At 37.2% G+C, this 23,793-nt stretch overlaps 1 non-coding gene and 1 pseudogene across 1 annotated transcript; both read left to right on the top strand.

Annotated features, from left to right (window-relative positions):
- Positions 1–1,540: 1,540 nt before the first annotated feature.
- On the top strand, positions 1,541–1,643 carry LOC120361185 (U6 spliceosomal RNA). The gene has a single exon (XR_005577532.1). It is a non-coding gene; the product is annotated as a U6 spliceosomal RNA (small nuclear RNA).
- A 1,933-nt stretch (positions 1,644–3,576) lies between these two features.
- LOC141584407 (cytochrome b-c1 complex subunit Rieske, mitochondrial pseudogene) lies at positions 3,577–8,519 on the top strand (annotated as a pseudogene).
- Positions 8,520–23,793: the final 15,274 nt, after the last annotated feature.

Genomic DNA, 23,793 nt, shown 5'->3' with positions numbered 1-23,793 from the left:
TGTCTTTCCCATATGGTTCAAAAAAGCACGATGCATAATGTCTTTCTCTAGCATGCCCTTTTGATTCCTAACATTCTTCTGAGGGCCTTAACTCTATAACCATTACCTGAACATGGTGCTTTCATCTAGGATTAAGTTTTGCACTTCTATTGATCTTCCTCTATGGGGTTGAATGTAGTAAATGAACCTCCTAGCTCCCAACAAATTTGCATGTAATTGCCTGTCCAGTCCTGAACACTGAACACTGGGCTGGAAGAATACACTAGCATTAACAGAGCCAAAAATGTTTTTCTTTCAAAGCCTCTGCTCCTTTGTAAAAGTGGCATATATGGGAAGAATCAAAAGGCTTTCTCAAGGTTTGGTAAAATGGCGAGGTGGGGGAATGTCTGGAAATTATTACCATGCTATCAAAATTATTATAATCTCAAGTGGACCTTTTGAATAAGTCTAGAGCTGGCATTACCCTCTTTTTGACCACTGAAACATACTGACCTACATTTACATACCCCAAAGAAAACTGAAATACTTTAATCATTCCTTCTTTTCACTCAAGATCCTTTAGACAGATTTTACTAGGTAGTGATAAAAGTTTTGTCTTGTACTGTATCGTTGATGGATTTAGTGATCGATCATATTTGAAGGGTTATTTTTAAATTCTTTTGAATCAAAAAGTAGTTTTATTTGAGGATAGGTAACTTTTATATTTAATGTGTTATATAAACCCTCAAACTTTTCCTCTGATCTGTCACAATAGACAAGATATGAAATTTTTAAGGGAAATTAAAATTTACTGCAGAGAAATGTATGATTGTTAGACTTTTATCACAGTTAATTACAAAAATGCAGCACTACACTATTTCATGTCTTGATTTTTAATTTTTTAAAAAGCGATGACTCCATCAGTATTTGTATGGGACACCCCTCATTTGCCATTGGCCCAGTGCAACCACATTATATAGCACCCACTCTGTTTATTTTAAAACATTAAGTGATGGGTTTAATAAGAGTTAAATAAAATAAAGCTTAATTTGCTCTTTAGTAACTGGAGACCCAGTGCCCTGTCTCATATCAAAGGGCTTGGGAATTATTTCTTATAAGTAAATCCCTTGTCTCTTTAGAGAACACGGAAGCTCTGCATTCTGATGATATGTGCCTGCAAAAGGGGTCAAAGTCCCTCTCCTTGTTTGTTCTATTCAGTCTGATGTGACGATGAAGTCAGCAAGTTAAAGACATGCTTTGGAATGATCAAGAGGCATTACTTAGGAGGAGGCGTGGTTTGTCAGGAAATGTTGAAAGCATTTTAAAATTGTACTGATAACTGCTGAGCTTCAAGCATTATTAGCCCTGACACGAATCCAGCTGAGCCTTCAGTAACATCGTAACTTTTTACACCACCCCTTTGAAAGTGGCAATGTTAATGTCAATTTGAGTTAAATTCTTAAGCATCCTGCTTTTGATTAGTTCAAAATGCCAAATACTAACACTGTTTCATAAAATTTTGTGAGATATAAAAAATAGACATATTTAAATATGTCAATTAGTGCTGGCATTGGCAGCACATATACTAAAGTTGGATGCAGAGAAGGTTAGCATGGTCCTTGCACAGGAATGACATGGAAATTTGTAAAATGCTTTCCATAGTTTAAAAGAAGTAAATGAAAATAAATATAGCAGTTAAATTTGAGAAAGATGAGAAGGAAGATTTCAGAAAACAGAGCAAGTTCTATTGTTTTAGGCCAGACAGTTATGCCAAGAATTATTTCTGTCATTACCATTCTATTATTCATGTTAAGGGATATCATCTGACTAATAATAATATCCTCAGGCACTGTGTTAAGCTCTATGTGTGTCAACTCATTTGATTCAATACAAATAGTGAGAATATGAGATGTGCACAACTTTAAGATGAGGAACTGGGTTTTAGGGAGAAAAGGGACCTGTCCAGAGTCACACTATTTGTAAAGGATATTTTCTGCCTTTGAACCTTGATTGTCAGACACAATCTTTCTAACTCACAAAATGCTCAAACTTGTGTTATATGTGCATTATACAGCATTGAAAATCACTTAGATGATAAGGGGAGAAGGGTGTCAGTTTAAAGAATCAGGAGATCTGTGTTCTAACTCTGGCACTAATCTCACTTTGTTCATGAAACAGTTTTTTTTTTTTTTTTAAAGCTAACAAAATGCAATTAAACTTGTATCATACAGGCTAAAGGAAGTCAAGCATTTAAGCCGTACCTACATCTCTTCACATCTCATGTGATATATGCACTCCTTCCCCGTGATACTGCTTTTGTCTGAATTGCTAGTTCTTCCATAAATTGACATGAAGAAATGTATTTAAAATAAAATATGAATGAAATAGTTAATACTAAAGACATGTTTTAAATGAATATGGAGTCATATGAACATAAAATGATATTTTAAAGAATAACGTTATTAAGTTCTCTATCATTTTGAAAGGACAGGAGAACGTGGCTAAGAGGAAGAACATGCCCGGTTCTTCGAATGAGTTCCATACACTGGATTTAGATCTATACACCCTAAGATACAGAAGTGGCTTGGAGAATTATTGCCAGAAATATTTTGACAATATATGGAGAAAGGAAATACTGTTGAATGGAAAATATTGCCTCAATGATCATAAAGGAGACAAAATATGTTTTAAAGCTGCACAACCACACATGGAAAACCCTGCAACCCTCTTAGTAGGCTAAGAACGGGACAGTTTGTAGAGGAAAGGTCATGAGGAGCCAGCATGGGTTCACTGAGAATGATCAAAGCCAAGGTAGCTGATTTCACATCTTAATAGATTAGACTTACAGGTTTGGGGAATTTTGGAGACATAGTAAGTAAATGTATTTCTGGACTTGAGTCTAAATAGCAGCACATTGCTTAAAATTCCCAGAAATTTTATATTTAAACCAATTTTCCTTTAACTTCTGAGATGCTGATTTACTAGTTCTTGGTTGGGACTGGGGATGTGTATTTTACAAAGTTCCCCAGGGAGTTCTGATCGTCTTCTATGTTTGGAAATCTCTGTGTTGGGCAATCCATTTTTTTCCCAGCAAATATGAATACATTTTTTTGACCTCCACTCTCTACTTATAAATTTAGCATCTGTTTTTGAACCTCATAAGGCCTTGGACAATTTGAGAAAGATGAGAAGAAAGCAAAGATGCTTATTTGGGAACATCCTAATGTAGTCGTTCCAAGGTTAAATGCCCAGATGTGAAGCCAGTTTCCTAGATCCAAAGCCTGACCCTCTAGCTGTGTACGTTACTTGATGTATTTGTACCTTTGTTTGTTTTTACATGTAAAATAGTAATAGTGCTTGCTCATTGGTAATTAACTGAGGTACAAATAAAGTACTTACAACAGTGTCAGTGTATAGGATATTCTCAATTAGAGTTGGCTATTCCTACTATTACCATTGTAATAAATACCTATTATTTTTCAGGTGGGATTACCAAGATGAAAAGATATGCTCCTCAATTTTACAACTTCAGGAAGTTTATCATGGGAGTCAAGTGTGCAAATCGACAATTGGCACGCAACTTTCAAGGTACAACTTTAAAAGTATATATGAGTTTTATTAGGCAACATCAGTGATTCACATGGCTTCACAGCAGTATTGTCACCCGAGCTGGATATTTTGGGGAATTATCTGGACCTGTAAGTAGGGGAAAACTCATTCCAGATGAAGGGAATGTTACGACAAAGCTACTAGGGACTGGAAAAGCCTGGCTTTCCAGAGGCTGAGTATTGCTTTAGTGGGCAACGGGAGGAGACAGGAAAGAGAGGTATATTAAGATTTGCTTTAGAGGACTCAGTGCTGGCTGGATCCTTCAGGGCGCTGAATATCCTGCCAAGGAAACTGACTGTTTCCATCCTTAATGGGAGCCATGAAAAGATTTTAATCCAGGAAATGATGCTATTAGATTTTCATAGAGGATTGTAGGAGGCAGTTAGTAGAGTTGAAACTAGGGCAGGCACACCAGTTAAGAGGCTGTTATTACAGTTCAGGCAAGGCTTGGTAAGGGTCACAACCAGAATGGTGACAATGGGATGGAGAGCAATATGTGATAACTGCTGGTAGGGAGATCCTAGACATCTTGCCGGAGGAGGTTATCAGCAGATGGTGAAGGAATGGGAAGAAAAACGATTCCCCAGTTATATTACTCAGCAAATAAATGATTAAATCTTTCTTCAAACTGAACTAGGAAATACAGCATAAAGAGCACATTTTGGAGGAAATTCGAGTTGTGTTTTACTATTGCTAAGTGTGTGTGTGGAGTGGGAGTGGGGAGAGTGTTGATATATTCAGATAAAGCTACCCAGAAGGTAGGCTGGATGTTTAGGTCGTAATCTTTGGGGGAAAAAGCGGGGTTTGGTGTATTGATTTCGGGGTTGCTTCCTAAAGCCATGCTTACGAGTTAGGATTCAATTTTGCTACATATACTGCATGTAACAGGGATTTAATGAAGACAAAAAATGCATTTCTCTCTCACCTAAAAGAATTTTGGAGATATATAATTCAAAGAGAGAATAACAACTCTACAACAATTTTGTCTCGTTCCAGCTCACTTCTCAGCTACCTTTAGGTCAAAATCTGCTGCCAAAGTTCTAACATTCATATCTTTGTTTGTTGTTATGGGTTGCAATTTGGAGCAGAAAAGTGACCTTCTTTTCAAAAGATACCTTTTGGAAGCACCACACTTCTGCTTATTTCTCATTGGCTAGAATATAATCAAGCCACAGGATTCTGGGTAATGTAGTGATTTAACTGGACGGACATGTGCCCAGCTAGTTGGAGTTCGGTTCCAAATGTGGATTAGTGCCCATCCTTTTGGCCATGCGCCATGAGGTGACAGGTGCCCTGCAGCCCCTGGTGCGGGCCATGGTGCCTGCTGCTTTGAAGCTACCTGTGCTGGATATGAAGCAGCCCTTTCTGTGCCGGGAGCTACTGAGTGGCCAGGATGTGGGCCTCAATGTTCCTGCTTCTGTTCCTTGTTCCCTTACGGACATCAGAGCGCTGGCCTTCTCTGGTTAGCGTCTCACTGAAGTTTCAGTTAGTACAAAGTCTTCAAAGGAGAGCAGCCAGGCTAGAAAAGGTTTCTTTTATTCGGTCACTGCAATCGCTACTGTCGCACATGCTGCCAACAATGTCTTCCCCCCGTTTGTTCTCAGCACGAGGGCGTCTGCTGATGTGTTAGCCGTGTCGAAATCACAAATTCAGGTTATCTGATATTCCAGAAGGCAAGAATATGGCTTTCAGATGAAGAGGCAAACTCCTGTTTGTGGGCTATAGAACCAAGAAGGAAACCGACTATGTACTCATTGCAATTGCAGGAGGTTTGGTGGTTATTACTGCCCTTGCCGTAGGTCATGCTATGATGTTTCTGGCAGGATCAGGAAAGGGCCTGTGCCTTCCAACCTTGAGTTCCCTCGTATGAGTTCACCAGTGTCGATATACGCGTTGTTGGTTAGAGGCTTGAGCTCAAGTCATAGGCTTCTTTGTCATCCAGAAGAGTTACTTGAGTGCAAGCCTTCTGCACTTCAAGTTGGTTGAGGTGAAATACGTAAGAATTGGTGATAATGTATTTGCAAACATCCGTGTGAAGTAAGTTGAATTGAATATTGAAGACTCAAGCATTTACTTAAGAAAGCCATGGTTAAACACTGTTAAGCTCAGTCATACACTTGAAAGGTGCAACAGCTTTTAGCTAATTCTGATGAAAAATTACAGACTGGCGTACAAAGAAAATAGGGGAGAACAGTGAATATTTGAAAGCCACTCTGAGTCTCTGCTATGCCAGGGAGTGGATGCATTCAACCAGGAAAGGGTGCAGAATGAGGAAGGTGAGCAGCAAAGGATGGAACCTTGAAGAGCATTTGAGCATTCTGTCCTTCTGCAGAGACCCCTGGTAGACTCTGCCCTGTTGCTCATCCCTGTCTTGTTACATCTGGATGCTCCTTTCTCATATCTCTTCAGCCCCTGCTCTGTGCTTCTGCCAATGCCTGGTTTCAGAACCCAAATTATGTCTACGCACTGTCAAAGACATGACTGGAAGAATAAAGATAAGTTTATTAAAACATCCACATATTTTCTATATGTTACTCAAATTAAGTTTGTGTGTTTGAATGAATTTTTTACTTTGAGTATAGGTATTCTGTACTTTAGATTACAAACGATCACAAAATATACTTTCCGAACTTGATGTTCACACATTTTGAAGATTTTCTCTGAAGCATGCTGTAAAACCTCCACCCAACTTTTATGTTAACGAATCTTGTTAGGATGTTGCTGTAAAAACACCAACAGTGGAAAAAACAATGCCCTCACATTTGTTTTCTTAAAATCAAACCAACAAAGCCCCTACATTTTTCTTCTTTTCTTTTTTTTTTTTTTTGAGACAGAGTCTTGCTCTGTTACCCAGGCTGTAGTGTAGTGGCACAGTCTCAGCTCACTGCAACCTCTGCCTTCAGGGTTTAAGCTCTTCTTCTGCCTCAGCCTCCTGAGTAGCTGGGACTATAGGCGTGCACCACCATGCCTGGCTAACTTTTTGTATTTTTACTTGAGATGGGGTTTCACCATGTTAGCCAGGATGGTCTCAATCTCCTGACGTCGTGATCCACCTGCCTCGGCCTTCCAAAGTGCTGAGATTACAGGTGTGAACCAGTGCACCTAGGCCAAAGTCCCTACATTTTAAAAGTTAAACAAATTCTCACTCATCACACATTGTCAAATTATTTCATATAAAAAACTAGTTTTATTTTATTTTTAAAATTTTTCGGTGGTTCTGTTTTGCAGAGAGGAGCTTTCCTTTATTTGATCTAAAATTACTAATTCAGAAAAGGTACCATGCAAAGGCTAATATGGAGAATCTTTTTATTAGTTTTACATTGGAATATTTATTGCCACATCTGTTACAAATTGGCCATAGATGGTAACAGAGGTTTTTATAAAGCTCCTATTTCACTGATCATATGCATTGGTCTTGGAAAAGACCTGTTATAATCTACTTCATATGTATACTGCATTCATATCAAAGCTCGCCAATAGGAATTTCAAAATAAACTGACTCCAAGGCGATCAATTAATATCCTTTAAACAGTGTACCACAGAATTTCCAGTAACCAGATTTATTATAACATCATGTGCATTACAATGAAATCTCATAAGATAACTGTCAATTATATTTTCCTTCATTTCATTAGCAGAGAGGCCAGATATTTTTTCTACAGCTGAGAATTCATGGCACTTAGTATACAATTGTATTATAAATTGCTTTATTTTAAAAAGTGCCTGTTTGTGTCGTGGCGTGATTGACATTTTGGCAGAACTGTGTAGAACTCTGGAAATAATATTTGTTACTTAACTGATGGATTTACAGGAAAGCCTCAAAAATGAAAAAATACTTTTTTTTTGTAGAAAAAAGTGATAATTGCTTTTGGGACTATATGGCTTCATGGTTAGAGCTGGGTAGTGTGTCTTTCTGAGCTATCTCTATGTATTTGTGTCAATAAGTCAAAAACACATGTTTATGCATTCATTCAATCAATATTGTAGGAATGCCTGTTATGTAGTTATTCACCTAGTATGGTGAATACAGCAGACTTGGTTCATGTCATCAGTGAACAAATAGTTTTATAGAGGAAACAAATAAACATGAAGATACCTTTATATTATATACAGACATATACATGAAATAGATGTTTCAGATGCCATTTTATGTCTCCAAAATGAAGCAGTGTTAAATTAAGATTTTGGCAGAAACCATGTAGAGAACTAATAGCTCCCTCCCTAAAAATAAAGGTTATAAAAGGGTCCAGAAAGCAGAACATTTAGAGAGAGAATTTTTCGGGAGCCCTGCATGGGTTCTTTGAGCTCTTCTTTCCCACCTCATCACAATAAGAGAGATTAATTGAGTTCAGTTCCTCAACTTACTAAGAATGGACTCACTGAGATAATCCTGAGGGTTGATGCATGTTCCTCAAAGTGAAAAGACCCAGGGGACCATCCAACTCCTACCTAAGAAATGTAACAGGCATGGGATCTGCTGGCTGACTTCCAATGGAAAAGTCGAGCAAGAAGTGACTGCAGTGTTACATAGCATTCACTGGTGCTGCTGAGACAAATGTGTGTCTTCTGTGCATTCAATTTGGGACAAGTGAGAGAAGGAACATCAGCTTGGGATGATCTCAGATTCTAAGGTCAGATCCTCTCTGGAGAAGCAAACAGACTTCAACGAATAGACTCAATCTATCCAATTCCTTGAGTGCAAGAGCAGAGGCAGTGGTAACCAAGGGTCATTGCGTTGCCAGTTCAAGGAAACCGCAGGTGAAAGTTCTCCCAGTGACAGCAGTCTCCCAAGAACCCACCAAATGACCCCTTCTTCTCACCACCTGGCTGACTTTGGATGTGGGATGCCAACTCACAACAGTATCGGTTGAATGAATACTTACACTTCCCCTGGCCCATGTTCCATGAAGGAGTCAGAAGCCACTTCAAGATAGGGCAGAAAGAGTATAAGTGAAAGTCACTTAAACTTCTGTTGTGGAGTTTCCTCTGTTTTAAGACAGAGTTAATAGTACTGTATCACAGAGTTGTTCAGAGGGTTACGTGGGTAAATAACACCCTTAGAACAGTGACTGATACACCATAGGAACTGTGCGAGCGTTCGATACCATTTGGAAAGAAGCAGCAGTACCAGACACAGTGGCAAGGGAACAAAGGGAGGATGGTTTCAGGAAGACTTTCAACATCAAAAGAAAAATCCAACAGGGAAGGAAATCTAATACACAGGGTTTCATAAAGTTAGCATTTATTTGTTTTACAATGATTTCATCTCTCCGCACCATTTTTCCTTCAGAAATTTTTACTGCTGATCTGGCTTGACGTAAATATTGCCAACTTCATTTGGCTTAAAAAAAAAGGCCCCCCACTCCCCACTGCCTTACTGTGAGCATTAACCTGTATGGAATGAGGTCAAACATTGCTAAAGAGAAAGAGGTTGCCGATTATCTTTTCTAAATGATAGCCTTGCAGCTATATTTCCTTAAATCTCTAATATTGATCACTGCATTTGTTCATTGCTGTTAGCACCTTACTGATACCATCACCAGGACAGACATTTTCAGCTACTCTTTTAGATAGATGACCCATCACCATCAATAGCTTCCACGTCGCGCAGTAGTTCCCAATGTAGGGGTGAGGAACTGCGCTGTCTGTAGGGAGAAGGGGTGCATGTAGTTACATAAACTGCACAGGGATTCTGCCCCGGGTCATCCCTCGCCTGCCATCCCACACTTCAGTACCCCTCCGGTCCCACCTCCCTTGCCACACACACTTTGAGAACCTGATGGTAAGGGTCCAAGATGGTGTAACTTGGACCCATTAATTAACTAATTAGTGCTTTTTTGTTTAGAAAATGAAGTTGATTACTAAATTGCTTTTCTAAGAAAAGATTTATTGAGATAAAATTTATGCACAATATAGTTTACCCATGGAGACTGGATAATTCCATTGTTTTTAGTATAGTTACAGATATGTGCAACCATCCTTATAGTCAATTTTAGAATGTTTTCATCACTGCAAAGAGAAACCCTCTGCCCTTTAGCTATTGCTCCCTTTTCCCTTATCCCCAACTCTCAGACCCATAGACTTAAATAACCACTAATAGATTTGCCTGTTCTGGACATTTCCTATGCATCAGATAATTCATGTTCGTTCTCTCTCTCTCTCTCTCTTTCTCTCTCTCTCTCTCTGTCTCTCTCTCCCCCCGTCTGTCTCTGTCTCTGTCTCTGTCTCTCTCTCTCTCTCTCTCTCTCTCTCTCGTGTCTGTATATGTGACTGGCTTTTTTTCCTTAGCATAATGTTTTCAAGTTTCATCCATGTTGTAGCATGTACAATACTTCATTTATTTTTATTGCCAAAAAATATTTCAGGGTATGGCTGTGTCATATTTGTTTGTGCATTTTTGTTCCTCTGTTGATGGACGTTTGTGTTCCTTCTGCAGTCTTTTTCTTCTTTTCGTGTCTTTGCAGCTCAACTATGCAGTGTGTCAAATCATGTAATTATTTTGGGTGAAGTTAATGGATCTTAGTGGCTATTCATGTACCAAATTAAGGAGTGGTATATAACTTAGAGAATTGTAAACAATAATATTGGCTATGGTAGCATAACCAACAATATGTAGAGCTAATGAGTTTCAAATGCTAAAAAGTGAAGTAGGGCCAGCAAAACTGAAATGAGTTTTCAGTGCTAGGAACTGTCCAGGTTTCTTGGAATACTAGAGCCAGTTTGCCTGTTCCTCTTCCTGCTGCTAGCCAGCATGGACACTTTATTTGCAGACTGAAGAACAGGTAAGGATTACGTTACCAAGAATTTCTAAAATTAAATTATTTACTTATATATAACAATCATTTGCTACTTGAGCAAATATGTATCTTCAGGTGCATAGCAGCTTCTAAACCATTGCTAAAATATTTGGGTGAATAGGCTTTTTTTTTTTGTCTTGGGAGAGTATACATAAACATATGATGCTTTGCTTAAATATTCATAGACTCCCAGCTTGCAGTACAGTAACTTAATAATAAAATATTTTGAAGAGGGAACGATGCTGTGGAGCTTGTGATACCACTAATGGATTTGAAGAGGATGCTAATGCATTGTAGGAGGAAGTGAATTGAGCTCTCGTGTGTAAAGGAGGATTATAAAATATAATTATGAAAAAGCAATAGTGGCAGGCTTGAGGAAGTTCTGTTGATGTGTGGGTACTACAAACGACATGTTTTGTTGATGAGAAAGAGGCTTAGATGGATATTTACTGTGCTAGCAATCTTCCCTATCTAGAAACATGAAATGCATTATAGAAATGGCCATTTTGTGAACTCCAGAGTGAAAATTAAATAGTGTAAGATGGAGGCTGACAAGACCCGTGCAGCTTTTCATTTCGAATAGCAGTTGTCTAGGAAGGCGAGGCTTTCACATCAAGAGTTTTGTGAAGACACCGGAAGAAAAAAAGTGATATGACTGTCAAAGTAGAGGGAAAACTTTTTTTTTTTTTTGTAAAAAGAAGCTTAAGGAATTCTAGAAAATTAAATAATTCATGGCATCCTGCAAGAAGTGGAGGAAACATGAAGACTTTTCTGAATATCATTTTCTGGGTACAGCTTTGACAACTTCTTATAAATTGTGGGCATCAGTGCGGGCAACTAGACTGGGGCATACAATTAAAATTTTGACCTTCTTTAGTTTCCAATCCGAATCTCATTGATTTACCTAAGGCTCTGCCCCCTCAGGCAAAAGGAAGAAATGTTCTCAGATTATTAGTCTAATATTTGCAGAAAAAAATATACAATGCCCAATAATTCAATAGAGGTAAGAACATTGAAAACACAGATCGTAATTGATATAGCTTTAGTTTCAAACTATAGCCCCTTTCCTTCCAGGGAAATTATTACTATTATTTTTTGAAACAGGATTTCCCTCTTTCTTAGGCAGGTCTTGAACTCCTGCCCTCAAGTGATCTTCTCACCTTGGTCTCCCAAAATGCTCACAGGTGTAAGCATCCATGCCTGGCTAGAAATTCTTACTGATTTGAATTTAATTCCTAATGATAGTAAAGCTCAGTGTTTTACTCCAATCTATTTCTTTTTCTTTTTTTGAGACCAAATGTCCCTCTATTGCTCAGGCTGGTCTTGAACACCTGGGGTGCAGGACCCCTCCTTTCTCAGGCTTCTGGGTAGGTGGGATTACAGGCACTCACCACTGTGCCAGGCTTACTGCAATCTTTAAACAAGGGCGATAAATAAAATAGGAATGAAGTTTATTTTTCAGAAGCGCATATATGAATGTTGCCCTTTTATGGAGCTATTTGGGAGGATATGTGAGTGCTCTAATAATTTTGACATTGTTTAAAACATTTATGAAATGCTATAATTCTCTAAATAAATTGTTTAAAAACTACAAACAAAATTTAAAACACAGAAAATATATGCAACACCAAGTTTAAATAGTTGTCAACATTTTCTGTATTTAGTTCAACTCCTTCTCTTCTATCTCTTTCTGTGCCCCCCTCGCTTTCACACACACAGACTCACACACACATTTTATACAAACAGCACTCCACGGTTACATCTACATTTTGACCCTCAGAGGAGGACATTTTTGAGAAATTGATGTGAACTTTTCCCAGGCATTTTTGAATTTTTTTTTTGAAACTTACAAATGCATGAAAACTTAAAATATGATTTTAAAATGTGTATTTTTGATGTACGCCTGAAAGTGTCCTTTTGTAACTGATTTTTTTAACTCAGGAATGTTTCAAGGTTTGTATAGATCTATATTCATCTATTTAAACTGCCATATAGTATTCCATTGTATTAACAAACCACAGATTTTTTTCATGAATTATTTCCCTGAAAGACTAAATACAACTATCAGCATATTTTACAAATTAACAGCTATTCAGGCTTTTAAAGCATTTTAATTAATATCCTTTGCTCACTGTTTGAATTTTTTTTATCATTCTATATTTTGTTTAAAAATTTTTATTCAATAACATAACTTGGAGATATTCCATCTGGACATAAACATCTGCTTCATTCTTTTACTTACATGGAGTGTGAAGCCATTGTAATTTAAGCATTTCCCTACTGATGAACTTTTTTAAAAAAAGTTTAAGTTCTGAGGTACATGTGCAGAATGTGCAGGTTTGTTACATTGGTATACACATGTCATGGTGGTTTGCTGCATCCATCACCCTGTCATCTACGTTAGGTAGTTCTCCTAATGCTATCCCACCCCAGCCCTGCACCACCCCCTGACAGGACCCTGTGTGTGATGTTCCCCTCCTGTGTCCCTATGTTCTCATTGTGCAACTCCCACTTATGAGTGAGAACGTGCGGTGTTTGGTTTTCTGTACTTGAGGTATTTTCCTGAGAATGGTGGTTTCCAGCTTCATCCATGTCCCTGCAAAGGACATGAACTCATCATTTTTTATGGCTGCATAGTATTCCATGGTGTATATGTGCCACATTTTCTTATTCCAGTCTATCACTGATGGGCATTTCGGTTTATTTCAAGTCTTTGCTATTGTGATCTGTGCTGCGATAAACATATGTGTGTATGTGTCTTTATAATAGAATGATTTATAATCCTTTGGGTATATACCCAGTAATAGGATTGCTGGGCCAAATGATATTTCTAGTTCTGTATCCTTGAGGAATTGCCACACTGTCTTCTACAATGCTTGAATTAATTTACACTCCCAGCAATAGTGTAAAAGCGTTTCTATTTTTCCACACCCTCTCCAGCATCTGTTGTCTCCTGACTTTTTAATGATCACCATTCTAACTGGCATGAGATGGTATCTCAATGTGGTTTTGATGTGCATTGCTCTAATGACCAGTGATGATCAGCTTTTTTTTCATATGTTTGTTGGCTGCATAAATGTCTTCTTTTGAGAAGTGTCTTCGTATCCTTTGCCCACTTTTTGATGGGGTTCTTTGTTTTTTCTTGTAGATTTAAGTTCTTTGTAGACTGTGGATATTAGCCCTTTATCAGGTGGATAGATTGCAAAACTTTTTTCTCTTTCTGTAGGTTGCCTATTCACTCTAATAGTAGTTTGTTTTGCTGTGAAGAAGTTCTTTAGTTTAATTAGATTCCATTTGTCTATTTTAGTTTTTGTTGCCATTCCTTTTGGTGTTGTAGTCATGAAGTCCTTGCCCATGCCTATGTCCTAAATGGTATTGCCTAGATTTTCTTCTGGGATTTTTATGTAAAATATTTCCTCCTGTGTTCTGGAAAGTATAAATCATTTATATTTATATAATACAGATCATAGGATTCTATAGAATAGTACTGCAAAGTCTCCCAATCTGTGATCTTTGTTTCTCCTTTGTTAAATGGTCTTTTTCATTTGAAATTTTTTAGTTGCAATGGTACGATTTAGCATCTTTCTTTATATTATTGTGGTGTCATGTATGTATAAAAGTCCCCATGTCAGGTGTGATGTCCACACCTATAATATAATTATAGGTGTGATGTCCACACCTATAATTCGAGCACTTTGGGAGGCCAAGGTGGGTGGATCGCTTTGAACTCAAGAGTTTGAGACCAGCGTGAGGACCATGGCGAAACCCCGTCTCTACAAAAAATACAAAAATTAGCCAGGCATGATGATGCATGCCTGTAGTTCCAGCTACTTGGGAGGCTGAGGCTGAAGAATCTCTTGAACCTGGGAGGTGGAGGTGGCAGTGAGCTGAGATCATGCCTCTGCACTCCAGCTTGGGTGACAGAGTGAGGTCCTGGCAAAAATAAAAAACAAAACCTAAAAAAAAAAATTCTCTTTGACCAAAATACCGTACATTATTCTTTTATATTTTATTCCAAAATTGCAGAGTTAACTCTTCACATTTAGGTCTTAATCCATTTGTCTGTGTGCCTGTGTTTGTTTGTGTGCATGCATGTCTGCAATGCAAGGTAAGGATCTAGTTGCATCCCTTACCATATGTCAGTAATTATTATATCACCATTTAATTAACTAGTCCATCCTTCCCCAGTGATTTGTAAGGGCAGCTCTGACATACACTAAGCTCATATACATTCAATAGTCTGTATCTAACAATGGAGTAGAATTGTTCAGCTGTATAGTAAAAGTGTTTTATTTTATAAGAAACTATCTAACAGCCTTTTTATTTATTTATTTATTTTGAGTTTCACTCTTGTTGCTCAGGCTGGAGTGCAGTGATGCTATCTCGGCTTACTGCATCACTGCAATCTCTGCCTCCTGGGTTCAAGAAATTCTTCTGACTCAGCCTCCCAAGTAGCTGGGATTACAGGTGCCCGCCACCACACCTGGCTAATTTTTGTATCTTTAGTAGAGACGGGAGTTTTACTCCCGACCTCAGATAACCTGCCAGCCTCAGCCTCCCAGAAGTGCTGGGATTACAGGCATGAGTCACCACGCCACAAACAGCTTTATATGGTGACTGTACAGTTTTGAATTCCCACAGGAACTCTATGAGAGTTTCAGTTGCTCTATGTTTTCACCAGCACTTGGCAAGGTGAGAATGAGTTTGTGAGTTACTTGTTTATGAATTTTTAATATTAGTTTTGTAAAAAGTGTGCAGCAGTATCTCATTGTGCTTCAGGTGTTTGTCATCTGTACCTTATTTTTTGATAATGTGTTCATTCAGATTTTTGTCCATTCTTTTATTGGTTTGTTTCCTTATTGTTGCGTTTTAATGGTTTATGTATAGTCCAGATAGAAGTCTTTTGTCAGACATATGATTTGCAAATACTTCTTTCTCAGTTGGTAGTTTGCTTTTCATTCTGCTTTGTATTTCACAGAGCAAACAATATTAATTATGAAAAAGTCCAAATTATCATTTTTTTTCTCTTTTATTGGTTGTGCTTATGGTATTGTGGCTAAGAATTCTTTGCCTAACCCAAGGTTAAATGTGTTTTTTTTTCTGTTTTATTTTAAAAGATTTACAATTTCACCTTTTACTTTCATACCCATGATCTATTCTAAGTTAATTACAGTAATAGGTGTGAGTATAGGTTAATCAGCTTTTTAAATACAAATGTCTAATTATTCTAGCAACATTTATTGAAAAGCCTGTTCTTTCAAAGTGTTGGTTTTGTATCTTTGTAAAAATCAGTTGGGCATATTTGTGTGGATTTATTCTGATACTATAAGCTTAGCCTTGATAACTATACCTTTATAGTAGACTGTAAAATCACATAGTATGCATCCTCCAACTTTGTAATTTTTCAGAATTTTTCCTTTGGGATTTTGATTAGGTTCATATTAAATCTATAAATCAATTTGAGAAAAAATTTTCATGTTAATAATAGCAAGTTATTAAATATATGAACATGATATATCTCTTCATTTTATATAGATTTGATTAATTTCTTTGATCAGTGTTTTGCACTTGTTTTTTTTTTTTCTGAGATGGAGTTTCGCTCTTGTTACCCAGGCTGGAGTGCAATGGCGCGATCTCGGCTCACCTCAACCTCCGCCTCCTGGGTTCAGGCAATTCTCCTGCCTCAGCCTCCTGAGTAGCTGGGATTACAGGCACGTGCCACCATGCCCAGCTACTTTTTGTATTTTTAGTAGAGATGGGGTTTCACCATGTTGACCAGGATGGTCTCGATCTCTTGACCTCGTGATCTACCTGCTTTGGCCTCCCAAAGTGCTGGGATTACAGGCTTGAGCCACCGTGCCTGGCGCTGTTTTGCAGTTTTTGGCATACAGATCCTGCATAGAGATATTAGAGAAACAGGTACTGGACCCTTGGGGATCTGTCAGGGTACAGGTAGCAGCTGCAGGGGAACTCAGGTGGAATGAAGGGCATCAGCAGTGGCTAGGTTTAATTTTCTAAAGCCAATCTGAGAATCCCTGTTTTTCAGCTGTTGGTTTTTGTCTGTTTACATTTATTTGAATTTGTGTTGCTACTTCCTACTTTTATGCTGTTTATTCATTTTTCTTGGCTTTTGTTTCCCCTATGGATAACTACTAAATGTATTAAATTTTGTTTGTCTTCATTTTCTTTCCCTTTTCTACTGTTTTGGAAAATGAGGATTTTATTTGTGTCTTCTTAAAAGCCACCCTTAAAATTTGAATAAGAAATCTTTATCTTAACCTAAAGTCAAGTATTGGTTATCTTTAACTTTTCCAAGACAAAAGAAGCTAAACTTTTTAATCCGCAAATCTCTCACGTCATAGATGAGTAATTTTCATATGATACTTTAAATTATACTTTGTCTTATACTTAGCTGGTGTTATTTTATGAAGTCCATACTTGCTTATTGATTAATTTCTTTAGTATTGTTTATTTTATCTCCTTCAATTTAGGGTCAGTTATCGTTTTCATTAAATATTACTTAGCATTTCTTTTAGTGAACATTTGTAAGTAGTACATTTCCTTTTCCTTCTTTCCTGCCCGCCTGCAAACCTGCCTGCCTTCTTTCCTCCCTCCCTCTCTCCCTTCCTCCTTCCTTCCTCCCTCCCTTCCCTCCTTTCTCTCTCCCTCTCTCTTTCTCTTCCTTTTTTCTTTCTTTCTTTCTCTGTCTCTCTTCCTTTCTTCACGTTTTTTTCTCTCACTTTTATGGAAGCATAGTTTAGTGAGACACAAATTGTTGCTTGACAGTTCTTTTCTGTTAATATTTTCAGTATATAATTCCATTATCATGTAGCCTCTATTGTCTGTTATCCATTTAATTTTGTCCCTTTGCAGATAATTTACTCTGCCTTCTGGTGGCTTTTAAAATTCTATGTTCCAGTATTCTTTGGTTTCACAATAATGTGTCTAGGTGTGGATTTATTTTTATTTATGGTCTTTTAGAGTCGTTAGACATGCATCTTCAATCTGGGAACTTACATATTTTATCTTTTCTAAGAAATTTTGGCTATTGTGTCCTTGCAGATTATTTCCCTTTATTCTTTTCTTTTGGAGCTTATCTTAGCCATGTATCGAAAATCCTCATTTTTGTCTATTATGTCTCTTTATCACTGCTTTGTATTTTCTAACTTTGTGGTTTTAGTGCCTTATTTTGTTCAGTTTCCTTAGCTCCATATTATGGTTCACAAATTCTCTCAGTTGTGCCTAAGCTTTTCTTTAAGTTGTCCATTGCATTTTTAATTTCAGTGATTATATATATATATATATATTTTTTTTTTTATTGCATTTTAGGTTTTGGGGTACATGTGATGAACATGCAAGATTGTTGCATAGGTACACACATGGCAGTGTGCTTTGCTGCCTTCCGTCCCCTCACCTGTATCTGTCATTTCTCCCCATGCTATCTCTTCCCACCTCCCCACCCCCCGCCCCTCCCCCATTTCCCCCCAACAGACCCCAGTGTGTAGTGCTCCCCTCCCTGTGTCCATGTGTTCTCATTGTTCAACACCCGCCTATGAGCGAGAATATACGGTGTTTGATTTTCTGCTCTTGTGTCAGTTTGCTGAGAATGATGGTTTCCAGGTTCATCCATGTCCCTATAAAGGACGTGAACTCATCGTTTTTGATGGCTGCATAATATTCCATGGTGTATATGTACCACATTTTTCCTATCCAGTCTATCATCGTTGGGCATTTGGGTTGGTTCCAGGTCTTTGCTATTGTAAACAGTGCTGCAATGAACATTCGTGTGCACGTGTCCTTGTAGTAGAATGATTTATAATCCTTTGGATATATACCCAGTAATGGGATTGCTGGGTCAAATGGGATTTCTATTTTTAGGTCCTTGAGGAATCGCCACACTGTCTTCCACAATGGTTGAATTAATTTACATTCCCACCAACAGTGTAAAAGTGTTCCTATTTCTCCACATCCTCTCCAGCGTCTGTTGTTTCCCGATTTTTTAATGATCGCCATTCTAACTGGTGTGAGATGGTATCTCAATGTGGTTTTGATTTGCATTTCTCTGATGACCAGTGATGATGAGCATTTTTTCATATGTTTGTTGGCCTCCTGTATATCTTCTTTTGTAAAGTATCTGTTCATATCCTTTGCCCATTTTTGAATGGGCTTGTTTGTTTTTTTCTTGTAGATCTGCTTTAGTTCTTTGTAAATTCTGGATATCAGCCCCTTGTCAGATGGGTAGACTGCAAAAATTTTTTCCCATTCTGTTGGTTGCCGATTCACTCTACTGACTGTTTCTTTTGCCGTGCAGAAGCTGTGGAGTTTGATTAGGTCCCATTTGTCTATTTTGGCTTTTGTTGCCATTGCTTTTGGCGTTTTGGTCATGAAGTCCTTGCCTACACCTATGTCCTGAATGGTTTTGCCTAGATTTTCCTCTAAGGTTTTTATGGTGTTAGGTCTGATGTTTAAGTCTTTAATCCATCTGGAGTTAATTTTGGTGTAAGGTGTCAGGAAGGGGTCCTGTTTCTGCTTTCTGCACATGGCTAGCCAGTTTTCCCAACACCATTTATTAAACAGGGAGTCCTTTCCCCATTGCTTGTTTTTGTCAGGTTTGTCGAAGATCAGATGGTTGTGGGTATGTTGTATTTCCTGTGAGGCCTCTGTTCTGTTCCATTGGTCTATATCTCTGTTTTGGTACCAGTACCATGCTGTTTTGATTACTGTAGCCTTGTTGCAGATGACATGATTGTATATCTGGAAGACCCCATCATCTCAGCCCAAAATCTCCTGATTATATTTTTTATTTGTATAAGTTCTATGTGGCTTTTTTTTTTCCAGTTTTTTCCCAATGTCTTATTTTAGCCTAAGCAACTTGACAGTTAGCTTTTATGTTTTTAATTATTTTACTTATTTTTTGTTGACTTTTTGATTTTTGTTTTATCATCTGAAGTTCTTAGAATTCAAATCTTGCTTAGTCTTACACATGCTGGATTTATTTCTTTTATGTTTGGTAATTTTTCATTGTGATCACATTTTTTAGGTAGGTCTTATACTTTCTATGAGAATACTTTGGGTCTGAGCTTTGGAAATGTCTGGGTGCTCCAGAACTATCAATGGTTCAATCAGCTTGGAGTTTCCTAGACCACGTTGTAGTATCTGACCATGGAGAAAATATGTGTGGGTTGATATTTTCTCTTTCCTTTTTTTTTTTTTTTTTTTTTTTGAGTCAGAGTCTCACTCTGTCACCCAGGCTAGAGTGTAGTGGCACGATATTGACTCACTGCAATCTCTGCCTCCTGGGTTTAAGCGATTCTGCTGCCTCAGCCTCCCAAGTAGTTGGGACTACAGGCATCCACCACCATGTCTGACTAATATTTTTGTATTTCTAGTAGAGGTGGGGTTTCACCATGTTGGGCAGGCTGGTCTTGATCTCCTCACCTCAGGTGACCCGCCTGCCTTGGTCCCCCAGAGTGCTGGGATTACAGGGGTAAGCCACCAGACCTGGCCAGAATTTTCAAGAGAGGTTTTCTGTTGTTTGTTTTGCTTTTCTAGCAGAGCCCTGAAATAGACCGATAAGATTCTTTGGTCTTTCTTGTTCTATTCCCATGCCTACTGTCCGATTTCCCCCTCTGTCCTCTCTGCCTTATATGCTTTTCAAAGATCTCAGTTTTATGAGCTGGTTTCTTTTTCAACTTCTTTTTTTACATGGAGAGTGAACTTATGTTTGTTCATCACATGGGTACTAAAAACCAGCCCATAAGGGATCAAGATAGACTATTCCCCTTTTCCCAACCGACAAGACAGTCACATAGTACGCCTGAGTCCTACTCTCTGATTTTTAAATTCCTTTTTCTTTCTGGCTTCTAGAGATTACCTTCTAATTCCTGAAAGCTCAGCTGAGTATTTAAAAGAAGTTTGGCTATCTTTTATTAACTATTTCTAAAAGTTTGTATCGAGAGACTCTTCAAACTGCCTTGTTGCTAACTGGACACTCAATAGTAATTCTTCTGCAATAGATTTCAGAACACCCTGCTGACCTGTAGACTAAATAACTTTATTAGTGAATAGTAATATATTACATGCCCAAGGTTACAGAGATTCAAATAATAGTGTATAGGATAATGCCACTAAATTTACCTCCACTCTAAGATTTGAAATTGAGCTTTTTGAGAATAAAATGAATAGAACAACGCGTTTTTCCAATGTACATTATACGATGCTGTCACATTATACAGAACCTGTGACATTAAGTAGACCAAACACAAAAACTCAAGATTTGCGTATTTTTCTCTATGTCCAGGAGTACTGCTGAATAATTTAAAGTCATAGCAAATAGAATGAGCCCATTACATTTCTCATACTTTGTACTTTTAGCTAACCCAGAGTTTGGAAAATTCTTGTCTTTTTTTTCTTTATTTTTTTCTATATGTTTTCTTTTTGAGATAATCTGACAGGTGGCTGACAATGATTTAAATAGGACTTAATCTGATCAGCAGAAAAAAAAAGTGTAGGAACTCATCTTACTCAAACCCTGAAATACTGCCTTTTCTATTCGTGATGGTAACCCTCATGCCTGTGATGTAGGCCTGGAGTCTCTACTGTGCCTTTAGCTGCCAGAAGTTGCAAGAAAGTTTCTCATTGCTCCATCCAGGACAACCACTGTATACTTTTATTTTAAAATGGTGCTTCAAATAACTAAAAAAAGCCAACCCTTTGAAGAGTCAGCAGCAATTCAGTAATTAATATGTTAAACATGTTAGCCTTATTCAATGTAGTGTAATTTTACTAACCTTCAAAGAGAATCTTCTATAGCGAATTCACTCACGAGTAGCTGAGTAGTAGTCACTGTAGCCAACTACGTAAGTGAAGACCATGGGCAGGGAGATTTTCTTGGTGGCTTTTATTCAACTGAAAATGAAGAGAAAAAGAACTATGGAAATGGAGAAGGAAGCACAAAGCTTTTTACCTTAAATATAAATAGAATCTCATAAAATCCTAAAATAGTAGGATGAATAAATCAAAGTTAAACTGTGATAAGGTGGCAATATACAACTAAGGATGGACGGAGTGAGACACAGATTCTGAGGCTTCTAACCCCCAAATTAGAGTATCTTTGAACACTAAATATGTCACAAAATTTTTGAAGGCAGAGACTGCTTAATTTATCTTTATGTTCCTGTCATGTCCAGAAGAGTGCTTTATATACAGCAGTATCTTACTAAATTTGTTTAACGTAATAAGTGAAAAGAAATAGTTGTGCGGAGAGAGTGCCCAATTGTCCTTTAATGTATTATAGCTTTATAGCTAGGCATTTTGATAGCTTTTCAATCTTCATGAATATATCTCTTTATTAATCAATATTTTATAGTTACCTAATTATTTTGCTATATTAATATACCCAAGATGTAATGTTTTTATTTCAAATAAGTATAATCGGCTTGATAATCTGCTTTAATTTTTACAATTAATTTTAATTTTAAGTTCCAGGGTTTATGTGCAAGATGTGCAGGTTTGTTACGTAGATAAATATTCCTTCTTATTGTATGGTTGTACTCTGTAACACACTTTTCTTCATCCTCCCTCCTATCTGCTCTCCCACGGATGCTTCCCAGTCTCTGTTTTCTGTCTTTGCACTCTCTACCTCCATGTTATCAAACTTTTTAGTTTCCAGACACAAATGAAAGCATATGATATTTTTCTTTTGTGCCTAGCTTACTTCACTTAAGATGGTTAACCTCCACTTCCTTCTATGTTGCTACAAATGACATTATTTTATCTTTTTAAGTAGCTAAATAGTATTCCATTATGTTTATATACCATATTTCTGTATCCATTCTTCCATTGACAGACACGTGGATTGATTTTATATCTTTGCTGTTCTGAATACGACTTCAATAAAGGTGAAAGTGCAGATATCCATTTGAAATATGACTTCTTTTCCCTTGGGTAGATACCCAGCAGTGGGATTGCTGGATTGAGTGGTAATTCTATTTTTATATTTTTGAGAAAACTCCACGTTATTTTTCACACTAGCTGTGCTAGTTTACATTTCCACCAACAGTGTGTAAGAATTCTTTTTTTTCTGCATCTTCACCAACATCTGTTATTTTCTGTCTTTTTAATAATAGCCATTCTGAGTGGGTTACAATGATATCTCACTGTGGGTTTGATTTGCAATTCTCTGATGATTAGTGGCAGTGAACATTTTTCATCTACCTGTTGGCCATTTGTATGTCTTCTTTTGAGAAATGTCTATTTCTTGCCTACTTTTTAATGGGATTATTTGTTTTTTTTTCCTGTAAAATTGTTTGAATTCCTTGTATATTCTTAATCTTAGTATTCTGTTGGATGGATACTTTGCAGATATTTTGCCCATTCATTAAGTTGTCTTTTCACTCTGTTGATTATTTCTTTTGTTGTGCAGAAGCCTTTTAGTTTAATTAAGTACCATTTGCCAATTTTTGTTTTTGTAGCCTATACGTTTGAAGGCTTAGTCATAAATTCTTTGTTTAGATCAATGTTCAGGATAGTTTCTTTTTTCCTAGTATTTTTATATTTTGGATCTTTAAGTCTTTAATTCATTTTGATTACAATTTTATATATGGTGAAAGCTAGGGGTCCAGTTCCATTCTCTGCATATGGCTATCCAATTTTCCTAGCATCATTTGTTGAAGAAGGTGTCCTTTTTCCAAAGATCTTGGCTTTGTCAAATGTCAGTTGGCTGAAAGTATGTGGCTTTATTTCTGGGTTTTCTATTTTTTTTCAATTCGTCTACACATATATTTTTATATACGAGTACCATGCTATTTTGGTTACTGTAGCCTTGTAATACATTTTGAAGTCAGGTAATGTCATGCCTCCAGCTTTGTTCTTTTTGCTCTGGATTGCCTTGGCTTTTCGGGCTTTTTGTTTCATGTAAATTTTAGGACTGTTTTCTCTAATTCTGTACAGAATAATGTTGATATTTTAATAGGGACTGAACTGAATCTGTAGATGGTTTTGGGCAAATGTGGTCATTTTGATGATGCTGATTCTTTCAATTCATGAACATGGGGTGATTTTCTATTTGTTTGTGTTGTCTTAAATTTCTGTCATCAGTGTTTTGTTATTTTTCTAGTAAAGATCTTTCACCTACTTGGTTAAATTTATTCGTATTTTTTGTAGCTATTGTAAATGGGATTGCCTTCTTGATTTCTTATGGTATTGAGATTTGTATGTTCATTTTGTATTCTGCATTTTAATTCGTTGATCAAATCTCAGAGGTTTTTGGTGAAGTCTTTAGTTTTTTTTTTTTTTTCTTTACATATAAGATTACATCATCAGCAAAAAGAAACAATTTGATTTCCTCTCTTCCAGTTTAGATTCTTTTTATTTATTTCTCCTGCCTGGTTGCTCTGGCTAAAACTTT

Source organism: Saimiri boliviensis, chromosome 4 (assembly GCF_048565385.1).
Source record: "Saimiri boliviensis isolate mSaiBol1 chromosome 4, mSaiBol1.pri, whole genome shotgun sequence".
Lineage (NCBI taxonomy): Eukaryota > Metazoa > Chordata > Mammalia > Primates > Cebidae > Saimiri > Saimiri boliviensis.
The sequence above is the reverse complement of the archived record's forward strand: the minus strand, read 5'-3'. Positions and strand labels throughout refer to the sequence as shown.